The sequence below is a fragment of the Bubalus bubalis genome, chromosome 9 (assembly GCF_019923935.1).
Source record: "Bubalus bubalis isolate 160015118507 breed Murrah chromosome 9, NDDB_SH_1, whole genome shotgun sequence".
In the NCBI taxonomy this organism is placed as follows: domain Eukaryota; kingdom Metazoa; phylum Chordata; class Mammalia; order Artiodactyla; family Bovidae; genus Bubalus; species Bubalus bubalis.
The window spans coordinates 97,281,695-97,302,070 of NC_059165.1; the positions used below are offsets into that span (position 1 = coordinate 97,281,695).

General features: G+C 40.3%; 1 pseudogene; it reads left to right on the top strand.

Annotated features, from left to right (window-relative positions):
- The first annotated feature begins 539 nt into the window (after positions 1-539).
- LOC102397566 lies at positions 540-18,812 on the top strand (annotated as a pseudogene).
- The last annotated feature ends 1,564 nt before the right edge of the window (positions 18,813-20,376 follow it).

The window sequence follows — 20,376 nt, forward strand, 5'->3', positions numbered from 1 at the left end:
GTCCCTGGGATTCTCCAGGCAAGAACACTGGAGTGGGTTGCCATTTCCTTCTCCAATGCATGGAAGTGAAAAGAGAAAGTGAAGTTGCTCAGTCGTGTCCAACTCCTAGCGACCCCATGGACAGCAGCCCACCAGGCTCCTCCATCCATGGGATTTTCCAGGCAGGTGTACTGGAGTGGGGTGCCATTGCCTTCTCCACCTTAGTCCCTACAAAGAAGATTTACTTTTCCTATAATCCAGTACAATTAACATTAACATCCTCAGAGACTGAGATAACAAGGACCAATTTGGCTAATTAGGAGCTCTGCATCAAATCTTCAAGCCAACACAACTTCAAATAATCAGCCTGTGCTGTGCAAGCTTTCAGTTTGCAAGTCCTTGTACAGTTGCATCTGTATGTGTGTCTTCTATTCCCAGAGTCATTGTATGCATCAGGGGGTTCGGGTCTAACTCTGTCTTTCTGCCAGTCCAGAGAATAAAGCCTGAACCTTCATCACTTACCAAGAATGGGAAGGGCAGCAGATTGTTAGTCCTTTGCCATGAGCCAGCATAAAGGAGGTGCAGTACAGTGAGTGCCACTGGAGATAATGTATATGGGAAGGCCTGGTGGAGGGTTGTGTCTTGATCATCAGGATAAGAAGAACAATTGGAGTAGAAGATGGTAGGACACCATAGGCAGTCAGCTCAGAGGCCCATGGAGTTTATGGTATTGGTTCTGGTGGGGATTCTGGGATTCTTTTTTAGATTTCTGTTTTCCTCCCACATGGACTCTAGTGCCCATTGGCATCTATCTCACTGGAGCAGAAATGAGTCCCTGTAAACCATCCCCTAGGGGAATTCCCTTGTGGGCCCAGTGGTTAGAAGTCCATATTTCTGCTGCAGGGGCGCAGGTTCGATCCCTGCTCATGGCCTAAGCTGCATGGCATAGCCAAAATAAATAAATAAATAAATAAATAAAAACTGTCCCTTAAGTATTTCAAAGTGATCAGTGATCATGCAAGTTATGATGAAAATGAGCAGGGGAATGATGTCAGCTACACATATTTTGAACTTCGGTACTGTAGAAGCCTCTTGAGAGTCCCTTGGACAGCAAGGAGATCAAACCAGTCACCCCTGAAGGGAATCAACCCCGAATATTCATTGGAAGGACTGATTCTGAAGCTTAAGCTCCAATACCTTGGCCATCTGATGTGAAAAGCCAACTCCGTGGAAAAGACCCTGATGCTGGAAAAGATTGAAGACAAAAGCAGAAGGAGGTGACAGAGGATGAGATGGTTGGATGGCTTCATTGAATCAATGGAAATGAGTTTGAGAAAGCTCTGGGACATAGTGAAGGACAGGATAGCCTGGCATGCTGCAGTCCAAGGGGTTGAAAAGAGCTGGACATGACAAAGCAAGTGAACAACAAGCTATAGACTTGGTATCATGAACCTTTATTAAAGATTCCCTGTTGTTGCTTTGTCACTAATTTGTGCACAATATAATTAAAATCCTGTCTGCTCTACTTGCTATCTAGAAAAATGGAACAAGTACTTAGTACTTCTGAACCTCCATATTGTTATCTGAGTTGACTCCTGGTTGATAAGGGTTCCCAAGTCTAAGCTTGCTCTGCTCACGACAGTTCAGTTCAGTTCAGTCACTCAGTCATGTCCGACTCTTTGGGACCCCATGAATCACAGCCCGCCAGGCCTCCCTGTCCATCACCAACTCCTGGAGTTCACCCAAACTCATGTTCATCAGGTCGGTGATGCCATTCAGCCATCTCATCCTCTGTCATCCCCTTCTTCTCCTTCCCCCAATCCCTCCCAGCATTAGGGTCTTTTCCAATGAGTCAACTCTTCACATGAGGTGACCAAAGTATTGGAGTTTCAGCTTTAGCATCAGTCCTTCCAATGAACACCCAGGACTGATCTCCTTTAGGATGGACTGGTAGAACTGGACATGGAAAAACAGACTGGTTCCAAATAGGAAAAGGAGTACGTCAAGGCTGTATATTGTCACCCTGCTTATTTAACTTATATGCAGAGTACATCATGAGAAATGCTGGGCTGGAAGAAACACAAGCTGGAATCAAGATTGCTGGGAGAAATATCAATAAGCTCAGATATGCAGATGACACCACCCTTATGGCAGAAAGTGAAGAGGAACTCAAAAGCCTCTTGATGAAAGTGAAAGAGGAGAGTGAAAAAGTTGGTTTAAAGCTCAACATTCAGAAAACTAAGATCATGGCATCTGGTCCCATCACTTCATGGGAAATGGATGGGAAAACAGTGGAAACAGTGGCTGACTTTCTTTTTTGGTGCTCCAAAATCACTGAAGATGGTGATTGCAGCCATGAAATTAAAAGATGCTTACTCCTTGGAAGGAAAGTTATGACCAACCTAGATAGCATATTCAAAAGCTGAGACATTACTTTGCCAACAAAGGTCCGTCTAGTCAAGGCTGTTGTTTTTCCAGTGGTCATGTATGGATGTGAGAGTTAGACTGTCACCACACGATAGGCCAATAAAACCTAGACGAGGTGTTGGGACAAGGAGGGGACTTCATTCATGAGCCAGCTGACAGAGAAGATGGCAGTCTAATGCCTCAAGATAACCATCTTGCTGGGAACTCAAAACCAGATTATTTTATGGATCAGAGATAGTGGAGGGTGGTGGTGGTGGTGGTGAGGAAACAAAGTAAAAAGACTATTCAATCCTTGCAAATGTCTCCTAGAATGGCAAGCCTCAGGCAGGGGGATGTGTTAATTTGACTTTCTTACTAGTCATTTCATGGGTGGTATGAAATGGAATATCTCTTGTCATATCAACCAACAAATATGTCATATCTATCTGTGACTCTGGCCTCCCCAAATGTGAATTTCTGGGCCACTCCTGTAAGCAGTAGAGGAAGGGCACCATGCCCTTTGCCACACAATGAATTTAAGAATATGCCACAGTCCTTCACAGATGGCTTGGGTCAGGTTATCTCCCTGAGGCAGGCCATTATGTACATATAACTCAGAAGCAGCACGATAAGGGTTAAAGTCACAGATCAGATCCGTGTGAATTCAAAATTAACTCTTCCTGTTTACAATACAATTCCACTGAGTAAGAACTAAATACAGAATACTACCTATATGATTTAACTATGTGATAGGTGCTTACAATAAGGGCAAAATTTAAGGTTCATATGATTTGACTGAAACATTCTGTGACCTGACAGTTTGGTTTTTAATGGATATCTGACAAATCATGTTAGTTTTTCTTTTTTCTTTTTTGGTTGTGCCACATGGCTGTGGGATCCTAGTTCCCTGACCAAGGATCGAACAAGGGCCCTTGGCATTAAAGCATGGTGTCTTAGTCACTGGACAGACAGGGAATTCCCAAAACATTTAAGTTTCATCCCTATTTAAGTGGATAATGAGTATTTGGAGGAAATGACTGAGTCACATTTATTTCTGATTCTCCAGAGTTTAGTCTTTGGCAGAATGTAGGCAACAATCGTAAGGTAAGGGAGTTAGAGAAGGCAAGGTTCGAGAAAAAAACAAAACAAAACAAAAACAAGACCGACACTTTACAGGAACAGATCATTTTTAATGAGGTGAGAAGGGGCAGCGGTCAGATTAGTGGGCTGCTGCACTAAATGGAGAAGAGAGTAGGTATATATAGAAAACATATATATGCGGAGAAACATCGTTTTGAGGAGGTCTGTTTTTCCTCATGATTATTTTTGATTAGTTAGCTTTAAACAACTGGGGAAAGGAATTCTTGAGACCGGTTGGAGACTGGGATCCTCTGGGAGCTGAACATAATCTTATTGTCCATTTCTTTCTTTGGGGGAGAAAGTTCTTTATAGAACTTTGTATAGAATGGTGGAGAGGACCTGAAGGGGAGTTTTAACTCCAGGCTATTTTGAGCAGTGTAGCTTTCCTTCAACAATAATGCCCACCCCCCACCACTCCCCCCCCCAAAAAAAAAACCCAAATATGGTAAATATTGAATAAACCTTTCTTTGGTTCACAGAAACAGAGACTAGTCAACATGGCTTGCATGCACTGGTGCTTTCCAGTCCATGTTTATGGGTGTCCCATAGAACAAAAGACAAGCTAAAATAGCGCTTGTTTGTGCTGTAAACTAAAAAATATAGTCACAGTCAAAAAGTAGAGAGTTATTTTATTTGGTGGGAATGTTTAGGAATTTGAGCATGGGAGATAGCATCCCAGTAACTTGAGAAAACTGCTCCAAGGAGGCAAGTTCAGTCGCTCTGTTGTGTCCGACTCTTTGTGACCCCATGAACCGCAGCACATCAGGCCTCCCTGTCCATCACCAACGCCTGGAGTCCACCCAAACTCATGTCCATTGAGTCGGTGATGCCATCAAACCATCTCATCCCCTTCTCCTCCTGCCCTCAATCTTTCCCCAGCATCAGGGTCTTTTCAAAGACCTTCACATCAGGTGGCCAAAGTGTTGGAGTTTCAGCTTCAACATCAGTCCTTCCAATGAACACCCAGGACTGATCTCCTTTAGAATGGACTGGTTGGATCTCCTTGCAGTCCAAGGGACTTTCAAGCGTCTTCTCCAACACCACAGTTCAAAAGCATCAATTCTTCAACGCTCAGCTTTCTTTATAGTCCAACTCTCACATCCATACATGACCACTGGAAAAACCATAGCCTTGACTAGACGGACCTTTTTTGGCAAAGTAATGTCTCTGCTTTGTAATATGCTGTCTAGGTTGGTCACTGGAGAAGGCAATGGCACCCCACTCCAGTACTCTTGCCTGGAAAATCCCATGGACGGAGGAACCTGGTAGGCTGCAGTCCATGGGGTCGCTAAGAGTCGGACACGACTGAGTGACTTCACTTTCAATGTTCACTTTCATGCATTGGAGAAAGAAATGGCAACCCACTCCAGTGTTCTTGCTCTCATCCACATTTGGGGGCCAGAAATCGCTGATGTGTGTGCCATTTATAGTTTATTGATATGCCAAGAGATATTTTCATTTCAGAGGGAGAAGTCTATTTCTTAGTCAATATATTTCATTAAGAGTGCTTGTGCTTAGTCTCAATCGTGTCTGACTCTTTGTGACTCCATGAACTGTTAGGGGAAGCACACTGACTGAAACTGCCCACCTTGGCCAGACACCATAGTAACCATTTGTATGAGTTGTTTTACAACAGGAAGTCCTGGTAAGGAACACGGAACTAATAAGCCACCACCAACTGGAAGAGTTTGGGAAAGGTCAAAAGGTGACACCACGTGTCCAATCACCTCCCAGAATACTTCTCACTGGCATCCATCTTGGCTGAGCAATGTGTGGACTACCAGGAAGGACTCAGAATGAATGACCAAGACAACACGGAAACTTATCCATTCACCATAAAACCCGTGACTGCAAGCCATGTGGCAGAGTAATTCTCCTGGGTTCCCTTACCCTACTGCTCTCTGCCGGGGCGCCCCTTCCCAATAAAATCTCTTGCTTTGTCAGTAAATGTGTCTCCTCGGATAATTCATTTCTGAGTGTTAGACAAGAGCCTGCTTTTGGGCCCTGGAAGGTGTCCCCCTTCCTGCAACAGACTGCAGCCCATCAGGCTCATCTGTTTCTGAGTATTCTCCAGGCAAGAATACTGGAGTAGGTTGTCATGTTCCAGGGGGTCTTCCCAACCCAGGAATTTAACCTGGGTCTCCCACATTGCAGGTGGATTTTTTACCATCTGAGCCACCAGAGACGTTTATGCTGTGATCATAGATTGTTATCATAAAAGTGCCTTGTTTTCCTAACATTCTTCAGGCCAGTGTAATGAAAGAGGTGAATAACAGAAAGCATTGAAAAAACAGTTACAAGGAAAAAATACAAAAACAAAACTGGATTTGAGACACTCAGAAATATTGCTGAGGTACCAGGACATATTGCCTCAATACTCAGTTATAAAATGGAACATATTTGGGTCAGTTCTATTGACATGAATGAACCCAGAGCCTATTATACAGAGTGAAAGAAAGAGAACGACAAGTACTGTATATTAATGAATATATATGGAAGTTAGAAAGATGGTACCAACACTCCTACATGAAGGGCAGCAAAGGAGACACAGATATAAAGAACAGACTTTTAAACCAAGAGTGAATATTTTGTTTGTGAATTGCTTGAATCCAAAATGTGGACATAGTGCTGCATGGCCATTTACTTGTTTCCTTTCTTTCAATCTTCTCTTCTTTTTCAAAAGGTGTCAAAGTTATATGAAGCCGCAGAATCTAACAAATGACTCAGAATTCCTTTTCATGGAACTCTCAGATGATCCAGACTTTCAGCCTTTGCTCTTTATCCTGTTCCTGTCCACATACCTGGTCACCGTGCTGGGGAATCTACTCATCATTCTGGCTGTCACGTCTGACCCCCATCTCCACACTTCCATGTACTTCTTCCATCCTTGGCTGACATCGATTTCACCTCCACCACAATCTTGAAAATGATTCTGGACATTCAGACTCACAGAGGGTCATCTCCTATGCAGGATGCCTGACACAGATGTCCTTTTTTATGCTTTTTGGATGTTTGGATGGTCTCCTCCTGATCATGATGGCCTATGACCAGTTCATAGCCATCTGTCACCCTCTGCATTACTTGGACATTATGACCCACGTCTCTGTGGCTCGTTGGTTTTGGTATCACTTTTCATCTGTCTCTTGATTTCCCAGATGCACAATTCCATGGTGATAAAACTCACCATGATAAAACTTCATAAATGTGGGAAAACTTCAAAGATGTGGAAATAAAACTTCAAAGATGTGGTGATAAAACTTTAAAGATGTGGAAATTTTTAATTTCTTCTGTGACCCTTCTCAACTCCTCAACCTTGCCTGTTCTGACACTTTCACCAATAACATAATCATGTATTTTTGTTGGTGCCATCTCTCATTTTCTCCCTATCTTGGGGATCTTTTTCTCTTATTTTAAAATTGTCTCCTCTATTCAAAGGGTCCCCTCATCAGGTGGGAGGTATAAAGCTTTCTTGACCTGTGGCTCTCACCTGGCATTTGTTTACTTATTTTATCAAATAGGCCTTGGCATCTACCTCAGCTCAGCCATCTCACAATCTCCCAGGAAGAATTGTGGCCTCGGTGGTATACACTGTGGTCACCCCCATGCTGAACTCCTTAATCTACAGCCTGAGGAACCAAGATAGCAAAAGGGCCATGTGGAGGTTCCTCAGAAAAACATTCTGTTTTAAAATATTTAAAAAAAAAATTCTCATTCATTCTATTTTTTCTTTGCTAAAAACACGGAGCTTAAAACACTCTACGATTTTTGTAAATTAATTTTTATTGGAGTATACTTGCATTACAATGTTGTGTTAGCTTCTGCTGTACAGCAGAGTGAATCAGCTATATATTTGCATAGATTCCTTCTTTTTTGGATATCTTTCACATTTATGTCTCCACAGAGCATTGAGTAGAGTTCCCTGTGCTATGTAGCAGGTTCTCAGTAGGTTGAGGATAGAAACTGAAATTTGTCTATTTGTACTCTAGTGTAGCACAGCGAGGGCAGAGATTAGGCACAGCTCTACTTTGTACAACATTGAACAAATTACCCACTACCTCATAAGGAAGAGTAAAGTCAATTTAAAAATTACACATCCAGTATTTTTCTTCTGTCTTGAAACTTCTATAGACATCTCTAAGAAGACTTGCAAAAGAGAGAAAAAATATATGGTTTGCTTTAAAATCATAAAAATATGGTTTGAGTTTATTATCAGGATATTCAATAGAATGTATTTTTCTCTAATGTAACTGCAAGATTAAGACTCACTGGGTCTAGCGCAAGGAAAGTGAGTGGCATAACACAGCATGTGCATATGAACATGGACTTGGAGACAGAATCTGGATTCTGCCATGTTAACAGCTGTGTGATCTATGGCAAGACAGCCTTTCTGGAATCCGTTTATAAACCCTACTTATAAAGTAGAAATGATAAACTCTACCCGATAGGACTGCTTTCAGGAACCAAATGAAATAACAGAGGGTTCACACATAATACACTCTCAGTAACTAGCAGTCATCATTTCTTGAAGAAGATCTGCATGGGACTCTGGCTTACCATCTCATTCTCTTTTAGTCTTACTATCATATTCTCATCTTTACCAGGGTGTGAGCAAATCTGGAAACAAGATTTTTATATAGAAGAAATAAGCAGAAGGTATACTGCTTCCCAGGTGGCTCAGTGGTGGAGAGTCTGCCTGCCAATGCAGGAGACACTGGAGACGTGGGTTCGATCCCTGCAGTGGGAGGATCCCCTGGAGGAGGAAATGGCAACCCATTCCAGTGTTCTTACCTGGAGAATCCCATGGACAGAGGAGCCTGTAAGGCTACAGTCCATGGGGTTGCAAAGAGTCGGACACAACTGAGCATGCACGCACGTGTATACTGCTTCCAACACAAAATATTATAACTTTACAAATGCTATTAAACAAATGACATCCAAAGTCTCATTTAAAAACAAATCAAAAGGAAGGAGAGGAAAGAGCCCCATGATAGATGAATTTCCGAATTTCAAGGCTTCCAAACTGTGTGGAAATGAATCATCTCACTCCTGGGCTGCTGACTTCCATGACGACCGCAGTCCCAGCCTGTTAGTTTCAGGTTTTCCTACTAGACCTCTCTCTTCCATATGCAGATGCTAAGCATGGATCCACTGGAAAGGACAGTCCTCCTCTGTAAACTAACCCACTGACATTCTGGCTTATGTGCCTCATTTCCTTGTGAGCTTGATTAGCACAAGTCAAATGCAAAGAATTCTGGGACACTGACCAAGGTCCCTGAAAGCAGGAATATCATTTTTGTGGTTTTGCCCTGAAAACAAGAATTTAGCACAGTGCCTCATACACTGCAGAATGCAACAAACGGTTGATGGACAAATAGAGGAAAAAAGAAAGAGACATACAGGGATAGAGAGATAAAGGACAAGGGAGAGATGAAGGAAAAGGAGAGAAATGGGAAGAAGGAGAAGTAATGAATCAGTCAATTAATCGAGTAATACCACTGAAACCTCTTGGAACTGGCCCTATAGCCCTCTCTTGGCAAATTCCAAGGCTTAACATTGGAAACAGGCATAGTAACTGTGCCAGCTATGTGGATTCTGCTGTGAATTACAAGAAACACTCTGCAGCGATGGGTGTGATTTTACATGGTATCCAGTAATAAACAGCAGAGATTGGGCTGAGCTCAGTTGCTGACACTGCCATGTAGAACCAGAGAAACTTGCATTTTTACAGGTGATGCCCTACAAGTAACCCTCAATTCTTTCCCAGAGAAAATCACACCCATCACTGCAAAGTCAAAAAGATATTAAGAATAACTCATTGAGAATTATTCAGTTCAGTTCAGTCGCTCAGTCATGTCCAACTCTTTGCAACCCCATGGACTGCAGCACGCCAGGCCTCCCTGTCCATCACCAATTCCCGGAGTTTACCCAAACTTGTGTCTATTGAGCCAGTGATGCCATCCAACTATCTCATTCTCTGTAGTCCCCTTCTTCTCCCACCTTCAATCTTTCCTAGTATCAGGGTCTTTTCAAATGAGTCAGCTATTCGCATCAGGTGGCCAGGAGAATGCAAATCAAACTCACAAGGAGATATTATCTCACACTCTTTAGAATGTGTGCATGCTAAGTCACTCAGTCGTGTCCGACTCTGTGCAGACCTATGGACTATAGCCCACCAGGCTCCTCTGTCCATTGGATTCTCCAGTCAAGAATGCTGGAGTGGGTTGCCATGCCCTCCTCCAGGGGATCTTCCCAACCCAGGGATCAAACCCACAGCTCTTACATCTCCTGCATTGGCAGGCAGATTCTTTACCACTAGCACCACCTGGAAAGTCCACTCTTTAGAATGGCTACTAACAAAAAGGCAAAAAAATTGCAAATGTTGGAGAAGATGTGGAAAAAAGGGAATCCTCGTACACTATTGGTGGAAAAGTAACTGATGTAGCCACAGTGGAGAACAGTAAGAAGAGTCCTCAAAAAATTACGAATGAAACTATCATATGATCTAGCTAGTACACTTCTGGATATTGATCCAAAGATTATGAAAACACTATTTCAAAAGATATATGCACCTCCATGTTCATCACAGCATTATTTACAACAGCCAAGATATAAAAACAATCTAAGCACCTGCTGATGGATGAATGGATAAAGAAGATGTGGTATATATAGACAACAGAATATTATTCAAGCATAAAAAATGAAATCTTGCTATTTGAGACAACATGAATGGACTTTGAGTGTATTATGCTAAGTGAAATAAGTAAGATGGAGAAAGACAAATATTGTATTATTCTACTTATAGCAGGACATAAAAAACGAGTAAACAAAAAAATAAATGAACAAACCAAACAAAAACAAACATGTAGATACAAAGAATACAGTAGCAGTAGTAGTTACTGGAGGAGATGGGGAGTGGGTGAAATGGGTAAAAGGGTCCACTGTATGTTTACAGATGGAAAATAAATTTTTGGTGGTGACCACACTGTCATATATGGCTTCCCAGGTAGGGGAGTTGGTAAAGAATTCTCCTGCCAATGCAGGAGATATAAGAAACCTGGGTCAATCCCTGGGTCAGGAAGACCCCCTGGAGAAGGAAATGGAAACTCACCCCAGTATTATTGCCTTGGGAAATCCCAAGGACAGAGGAGCCTGGCAGGCTAGAGTTCATGGAGCTGCAAAGAGCTGGACACAACTGAGCATGCACACACTGTAGTGTACAGTCATATTTAAGAAACACAGTGTTGTACACGTGAAATTTATATAATGTCATAAACCAATATGATCTCAGTAAAAAATAAGAATAAAGAAAATAATTAAAAAAAATTTTTTTAAGAAAAAAAAAAAAAAGACTCACAGAACAAAGAGTGGGGTTTGACTATTTCTGCACATAGTAAAGGGACAAAAAGTGAGGACAGAAATTTCTCAATGACACATCAAACACTGAATGTGAGAAGATTATTGTTTTCTTTACATACAGTCATCATGTAAGGAAAACCAAGGCGAGTGCAAAGCAAATCACTAATTTACTACATAACGACCAATATCTATCTTTCATATACACTGTGTATTCTACACTCATCCTTAGCACTGACTCTAATGTCTGATTCCCTCTCTCCACAATGCTGTTACTTCAGTTTAACCCTTTTACCACTGCCCACATATTTTATAGAGCCCCAATACTCCCCTCATCTCTCTATAATCAACTCTACTCAATCGCCATTTGGGCTTCCCTTGTGGCTCAGCTGGTAAAGAATCTACCTGCAATGAGGGACACTTGGGTTCAATCCCTGGGTTGGGAAGATCCCGTGAAGGGGAGCATGGCAACACACTCCAGGACTCTTGCCTGGGGAATCTCATGGACAGAGGAGCCTAGAGGGCTACAGTTCAAAGGGTCGAAAAGAGTCGGACAACTGAAGTGATTTAGCACACATGCATAGTCCACATGCATAGTAATACATTTTGCTGTGGATGAATTATTTTTGATGTCCCAACATTCAGTGTCTTCCTCTCATCGACAATGAGGTTTCTGTGTGGTGGGCGCTATCTGAGATCCTCCAAACTCCTGGTTTTCCTACCCCTGTGTGTTTCCCTGCCACTGAGTGTGAGATGTACATAGAGACCCACTTCCAACAACAAGAACGAGGAAGAAATGTTGGGAAATAATAGGGAACAGAGTACAATAATCTAGCTATTTTCTTGGTGCCTCTCTCTGGTATTCTTGATGGCTCACATTGATAAAACCCAGCTGCCCCACCAGGAGGCCATGTGTCAAGGAACTGAAGGAATTCTCTGGATAATATTGTGTGAACAGGTGATTCTTACCAACAACCTTATGAATGTGCTTGAAAGTGGACACTTGCTGATCCAGCTTGAGATGCCTACAGCCCTGGCTGACACCTTGATTGTGACCTTCTGGAAGATCCACTGACATAGTTAATTAAAGTATCAGTTATTAAATTGCAAGTAAAGATCAATAGTTTTCTAATATGCCAATGTCAATAAAGAAAAAAACCTTAGAACTGAAGATTCATTGGTTTGGTGGTGATTTAGTTGCTAAATCATGTCTAACTGTTGTCACCCCATGTGAAGTTTCATTAAAATTGGCCAAAATAAGAGAAGCTATCCTTCAGTTCAGTTCAGTTCAGTCACTCAGTCATGTCTGACTCTTTGCTACCCCATGAATGGCAGCACGCCAGGCCTCCCTGTCCATCACCAACCCCTGGAGTTCACCCAAACTCACGTCCATTGAGTCGGTGATGCCATCCAGCCATCTTATCCTCTGTCATCCCCTTTTCCTCCTGCCCCCAATTCCTCCCAGCATCTGAGTCTTTTCCAATGAGTCAAGTCTTCGCATGAGGTGACCAAAGTACTGGAGTTTCAGCTTTAGAATCATTCCTTCCAAAGAACACCCAGGACTGATCTCTTTTATTATTATTAATTTTTTATAGCTAATTTTTTTTTTTACTTTACAATGTTGTATTGGTTTTGCCATATATCAAAATGAATCTGCCACAGGTATACATGTGTTCCCCATCCTGAACCCTCCTCCCTCCTCCCTCCCCATACCATCCCTCTGGGTCGTCCCAGTGCACCAGCCCCAAGCATCCAGTATCGTGCATTGAACCTAGACTGGCGACTCGTTTCATATATATTATACATGTTTCAATGCCATTCTCCCAAATCATCCCACCCTCTCCCTCTCCCACAGAGTCCAAAAGACTGTTCTATACATCAGTGTCTCTTTTGCTGTCTCATATACAGTGTTGTTGTCCTTTAGAATGGACTGGTTGGATCTCCTTGCAGTCCAAGGGACTCTCAAGAGTCTTCTCCAACACTACAGTTCAAAAGACCCAGAGGGATGGAATGGGGAGGGAGGATGGAGGAGGGTTCAGGATGGGGAACACATGTATACCTGTGGTGGATTCATTTTGATATTTGGCAAAACTAATACAATTATGTAAAGTTTAGAAATAAAATAAAATTAAAAAAAAAACACACACAAAAAAAAGCATCAATTCTTTGGCTCTCAGCTTTCTTCACAGTCCAACTCTCACATTCATACAAGACTACTGGAAAAACCATAGCCTTGACTAGACGGACCCTTGTTGGCAAAGTAATGTCTCTGCTTTTGAATATGCTATCTACGTTGGTCTTTTCTTTCCTTCCAAGGAGTAAGCGTCTTTTAATTTCAGAGACTGTGAAAATGGAAATTATGCAATATCCATAGTATAGACCTAATGCTTTGTAGATTTCATGATTGATACTATTGATTTATAGGTATCAAAATAACACATTGCATTGCTAAATTGAGGGGAAAAGTCTGAATTTTGTGTTAAGATCCTGCAAGTGAGAAGTAATAAGCAAGAATATAGGAAAATTTTCTCCTGAGGACAAAAGGGACCCAGATGCTTCCCAGGACATTCACTTTTCTCCTTTTCATGTTCCATTAATATTAAGTAGTCTCCAGACATTGGGACAACAAGGACCAACTGGCTCATGATGAGCTTCAGGCACTGAACCCCAAGGTCATATCATTGTAAATAATTGGCCAGTGCCTCTAGCTCATTAGTTTGCCAGTTCTAATATTGTGGCTCCACACCTGCCTTGATGCTGATGGAGGGGCTCTCCTGTGTATCACAAACCAGGGGTCATTGGAAACTGCATGACCTGAGCTGTACAGTGGGGTCTGCAGTACCCAGTAGAGAGGAAAGTCTACCCTTTTCTAGTTTCTTTCCAGGGAATTTTTGTTGAGATCATGTTGGTGCAGTGAATCTGGGGACATATTACAAAGCAGATGGGCAGGACCTGAGCCTTGAATGGCTTGGAGCACACAGTCTTTATAGAGCATGAGGCCTGTGTGGTGGGCAGGATCTGAGATGCTCTCACTGATCTCAACTTCTGGTTTTCATTCCATTGGGTATTTCCTCACATCGAATGTGAGCTAAAGTAAGGAAATGAAAACAAGTTATCCTTAGAAACAATTATTAACTCTGAAAATGGAAAGTGTACACATCCTTGGCATGGACCTCATGCTGCATACATTTCATGATTGATACATGGATTTTCAGCTCTCAAAACCACACACTGAGTGGCAAAATGAGAAAAAATTGGACTTTATATTAAGATCCTGTGACTTGGAAGTAAGGAGCAAAAGTACAGGGAATTTCCTCCTGAGGAGAAGAGGGACCCAGACTCATCCTAGGACATTCACTTTTCTCCTTTTCCTGTTCTATTAATATTAACAAGTCCCCAGAGATTGGAATAATATAGACTAACTAGCTAATGATGAGCTTTATGCATTGAGCCCTAAGGTCATATCATTGTAAATAATTGGCCAGTGCCTCCAGTTGTTTGGTTTGCCTGTTCTCATGTTGTGAATCCACACCTCTGTCTCCATTCTTTGTAGGAACCTACATCAGAATGTCCAGCCTGAGTCTGTCTTCCTGTCCGTCCTGAGGAGGGACCCTGAGACTTCATCACACACTAGGCAGGAGAGAGGCAGTGAGTCTGTGCTCCTTGGTCATGTTCCGGCAGAGATGCAGCCCAGCCCAGTAAGTGCTGAGGGAGATAGTGATGACGAAGGGAGTTTGGGAGCAATCTGCATGGGTTTGGAATTGTTTTATATTTATTGCTTGAGTACATCTGCATAATTTCTCCCCAATTATATGTACACACATTACTATTATTTTAATAAGAAGAGAGAAGTGGAATATTTTATGTAGCATGTACCAGTTCAAGGGGTTTTCCTGGTGGCTTAGTGGTAAAGAACCTGCCTGCAAATGCAGGAGAAGTGGGTTCAAATCATGGGTCAAAAAGATTCCCTGGAGAAGGAAATGGCAACCCACTCCAGTATTCTTGCCTGGGAAATCCCATGGACAGAGGAGACTGGTAGGCTACAATTCATGGGGTCTCAAAGAGTCAGATGCAACTTAAGGACTAAACAACAGCAACCAGACCATGAGTTAGACAATGTTAAAACCAAGTTTGAAGCCAGTGATTTTAGACAGACTGACTGCAGATGCAAGGTAGGGAAGTCCCTCTGCCACCTCAAACCATCGTGCCACTTCCTTGTCAGTCCTGGCAGAGATTCCCTGCTCACTGTGCCCTTCCCCTTGGAGTTTTCTGGAGGGCACAGTGAAGAGCAGTAGGTAGCTATTTCTGTGTCAGCTTTAGGAAGAACATATGAGATACAGGCAAAGACCGAGAAATGATTGCCACCTGATACTCCAGGGTAGATCTCTCTGTTGACATTGTTTCTGGATTTCACTTCATCTGTCCACTTTTTCCTCTGCACTGATGATCAGCCAACTCAGTCATGAAAGCAGATACAAAATCAGAGTCTTGTGGTCCATTCTTACTCAGGTAAATGAAAATAGTTTAAAATAATATACTCCAGATGTATATGTTGCTAAATCTCTACTTTTGCTGAAAACTTTCAGAAAGTCTGAAAACAGTGAAATTTGGGGTATGAGACTCAGAGAAGAAAAACTTTATTTTGAATCTTTTATGCTCCACTAATTCTTAGTGTGTTATAGGGAAATTTCTTAGAATCTGTGAGACTTAGGATTGTCAACAGACTTGATTCCTCATTGATACAAACTCACTGAATTAGGACTAAAGAAATAATGGTAGCCCTCTGTGCAATAACTATATGATGGATGAAGAAAGGGAAAAATACATTTTTGATATTTTGTTACTAATAATGATAAGGCTAATTCTCCTGTCATCAGATTTAATTATCTCTTCATCTGATGCTATGGTTTCCTCACATCCCTGACAGGAGATTTTTGCTTATTTTATTGTTTAGTTTATTGTGATTTTTGTTCATACAAGTGCATTCTTCATAATGAAGAGAAATGACTGAGGTTTATTTATTTCTGATTCCTCAGAGTCTATATCTTGGTAGCACAGTGGAGGTGACAAGGGTGCAAAACCCATCTTAGTGTTGAATAAACCCTTCCATTTTTCATAGAAACAATGTGTGGGCAATATAGTTTCCACACAGTGGACCATTCACTCTAGTGTTTTCATCCTTTTCAGAATGTCCCATAGGACCAGAGACAAGTTAAAACATTGCTTGTTTTTTCCTGTATCCTGGGGCTTTCTTTGGGACCTATCATTTTCTATTCAATAGCCTCTACAGCATTCAATCTCTGAGAAGTCATTGAAGAAAGTTTCATGAATATACGGGAAAAAAGAGTCAGAAAAGAAGAGGACATGCACATCTTGATGCTTGAGCCAAGATGTATTTTAGGATTTCATGTTTTCTATGCTCCAGCTCTGAGACAGGAAAGGCTTTGATCTCTTTGCCTTGGAACCCATGAAAGGTCATTAAACTGGGGGAAGTTTATTTTATTAATGAGTATGATCTCCCAATAATGATTGAAATTCTTTATACAAATGATTGATTATTCATTAAGTTCCACACTTCCCTTTAGGTGTGATATACACTGTAGAGGCAAATATTGGACTGAATTTTCAGGAAGGAACAGAAACACAGAGAAGTGGAGAGATTTGCACATACTCCACTTACAGGGGGTGAAAGACCCAGGACTCAAACCCTGGTCTGCTCATTCTTACAAAAGTTCTCAGTAACCTCCACGTACCTAGTAAGAGTTTCTTCTCAAATCTACTTGGGTTCCAGAAGTGACAGGGAAGATAAACGGTTTCATCTTCTTTTGGTTCAAGGGGTGTATCTGTGAATTACGAAAGTGACACAGCAGTTTACAGAGGCCATAATGACCCTAAAATGGAGGATTATAGGGTTTTCAATGATTAGCCATGCATTTTGCTGTCCAGTTTTGAAATCTAAGGTTGAGAAGATTTCTTATGTAAGATGAAAATGTGCAGCTAATGTGAAATTATCACAAGACAGACTTCAAAGATCTTTTCAAAAGATACCTTATTAAAAGACAGTGCCATTGTCAAAAATGATTTTTTCATTGAAACAAATATTAGTAATTACTAATATTAATTAGTAAAACTGATTATGAATCAATTATTTGAACGACTGATTACCACTCACATATTACATACAAATCTTCATCTGTTTGATATAGAGAAAGGTACAAAAATTTTCATAGGATTGTTGTTAGCAGAAACTGATATGAATAAAAATATAATACATATAATATAAATTAAATATTCACTTTATATATAAACTATATATAGTTTGAACGACTAATTACCACTCACATATTACATACAAATCTTCATCTGTTTGATATAGAGAAAGGTACAAAATTTTTCATAGGATTGTTGTTAGCAGAAACTGATATGAATAAAAATATAATACATATAATATAAATTAAATATTCACTTTATATATAAACTATATTAAAGTATGTATTATTGCCTTTAATACATATGTCAAAAATATATTTTAAATTTGTTAAATTTATATTGCTTTCTATAAATGTACATTTATGAACTGATGAAATGTTGTCTTTCCTTATGCAAAAACGTGTGTCAGGAAAATGAAGTAGTTGTATGTATTTCACAGAGAGATGGAACCAAAATGTCATGTAAAGAAGTGCATTTCAGGGGCAATATTGATAGTATTCTGTTTAGAGAAGATTTTATGAAAGCTGGTTTTGGATACATAAATGAATACTGACGTTATGGAAACATTTACAAGGAAACAAACCCATCAACCTCACAACACTGGTTGCTTTCTGGGATGTGCATGGAGAAGATGGGATTGAACTGAGATGAAATGAAAATTTCAATGTTTTAAATTTTTATAAAATATGACATCTGAAGCAAATAGTATTAATGTCCATATTTTCAAAGCAGGTGAAGTATTCATGATAGTATTAATAGATATAATAGTCATGGACCTTCTTCTCAGTGTTGTGCAGTATTCTAAGGCGGTGTTTATCAAGCCCAGCTTCACAGAAGGGAGACCAAGAAATTCACATGTAGACATCCTAGAACTGGTTCTAGACTGAGGCTGGGGTAACTGAGTATTTTTAAAATATGCACATATAAATAATAGATCAACTGGACCTGAAAACCTGGTCTAAGCAACATTAATGATTTTTCTTTAAAAGTTCTTGCAATAGTCCTATTAGGTAGGTTCAATTACTATAATCATTTCATGGATAAGGAAACTGCCCAGATGTGTTTTCAGTATTCTATTTTGATCTTTTACACAATTAAATTATAGTTTGAATACCAAAATAATGAACCAGAATTACCTTTTAGAGGCAGAAGTGTAAGAATTGCAATCCCTGAATCAGGAAGGATTGACATGGAAATTTGTTGCATCACGATAAGAAGGTTGAGTTCTGACCTGACTGTGAAACCTCCCCTGAAACTCCTCAACTATAAATAAGAGAGTTTATGATCAGGAGAACAAGATCACCAGGTAAAAGGCACTCAACATCAGTTAATATGAAGACATGCAAGGACAAATGTAGATTAAATATCATCTTATATCTGTTAGGATGGCTATTATATATATAAAAAAAAACACAAATGTTGCTGAGGATATGGAGGTAAGTGAATCTTTGTACTTGGTTGGTAGGAATGAATATTTATAGACACTAGAAAAACAGAATGGAGGTGCCCTAAAAAAGAAAAAACTGAGGTTTGCGTGGTCGTCCGCGGTTGCCGGCGCCGGCTCAACCCGCCGACGCCACGTCCCGTTGCTGCGGCTCGTTCCCGGAAAGTTACGTACTAAAGCGTCCCCCGAAGAGCCGGCGGGCGGACTGCGGGCGGCGGCGGCCCCGAGGCGGCCGAGAAAAAAAAAAAAAAAAAGAAAAAACTGCAATGAACTGAAATAGAACTACCACAGGACCCAGCAACTGCACTTCAGAGTATGTGCTAATAAAATGAACTCAAAAGCTTTAAGAGATATATGCGTTCCCTTGTCCTTATGATATTATTTTAAATAGTGAAATGTGGATATGTGTCTATTGACAGATGAATACAGAAAATGTGCTGTGTATATATAAATGATGGGCTATTATTTAGCCATAAAAACAAGGAAATCTTGCCATTTGTGACAACATGGATGGACCTGAGAAGTATTTGCATATTAAAATATATACACCAGACACAGTCAAATACTGTATGATCTCACTTATGTGTGGAAGCGAAGAATATCAAGCTCTTAGCACTATAGTTTAAACTGTAGTTGTGAGGATTGGTGGTGGAGAAAGTGGGGAGATGTTGGTCAAAGGGTACAAACTTTCAGTTATAAAATGAGTAAGTTCTGTGGATATAATGTACACAGTGCAGAATTATTAGCTATAATCACTGCATAGCTATAATCACACATAGCTAATAATTCTGCACTGTGTTGTTGCGATTTGCTAAGAGAGGTTGGCTTACCTGTTACACACACTCACACACACACACACACACACACACACACGCAAAGAAACTATGTGAGGTGATGGATACATTAATTAACTTGACTGTGGTAATCATTCCCCGTGTGTATATGTATTTAAATCATCCTTTTGTATATCTTTAAAAAGTTTCATCTCACACAACCCACCTGAATATATGCCATTTTGTCAATCACGTCAATAAACTGAAAAAAAGAAAAACAATGAAGTAGTATTATCCTGTCAGTACAGAACAGAGTTCAAGCAATGTAAAGTGGTCTCATACTTCAGACATTTTACTAAGATGGTTCGAAACAAATGATCCTGTATAAGATAAAAAATTTCAAGAGGGTTACTTAAATTTCATTATCATTTAATCATGACAATACTGTGCACATGAACACTATCTATGTAGTCACCAACACATTAGATCTTGTGCTCTTAATTAAACAAAGTTGATTAGAATTTGAAGTCCACCAAAGTCAAAGATATGGAGTATATCCTAAATGACTTCTGAAAGACAGCTCTGATATTTCAGTAATCTCTATTACATGAAGGAAGGAAGACAGAAAAACAAAGGATGAATAAAACTCTGAAGATCAAACAAAATGTTTCTGATTACGAACATTTATCTTTGATTTAGAATCCAGGTGACATAGTCTTGAATTTCATAGAGATTTGTAAATAGAAAAGTGAGAGAAATATCTAGAATTGTATTTGAGAAAATAAGATTTATATAAATGACTTAATTTTTTTTATATTTGAATTATTATATATATTTTTAGACGGGGAAGGGAATCTCTTACTCTATAAGGGAATCTCTTATCATCTCTAAAGAAGTAGGCTGTATTTAACTGAGGTCATGGATATATTACCTCTGACGTTCTTATTTCTTTCACTTTTCAGTGAAGTTTTATAAAGTAAGAGTGCATAGACAGATGTGAATAACACAGAAACCAATGAAGAAAGAATTCTAAGCAGATAGTATCTGTCACACTGAGAAATATTGCTGAAG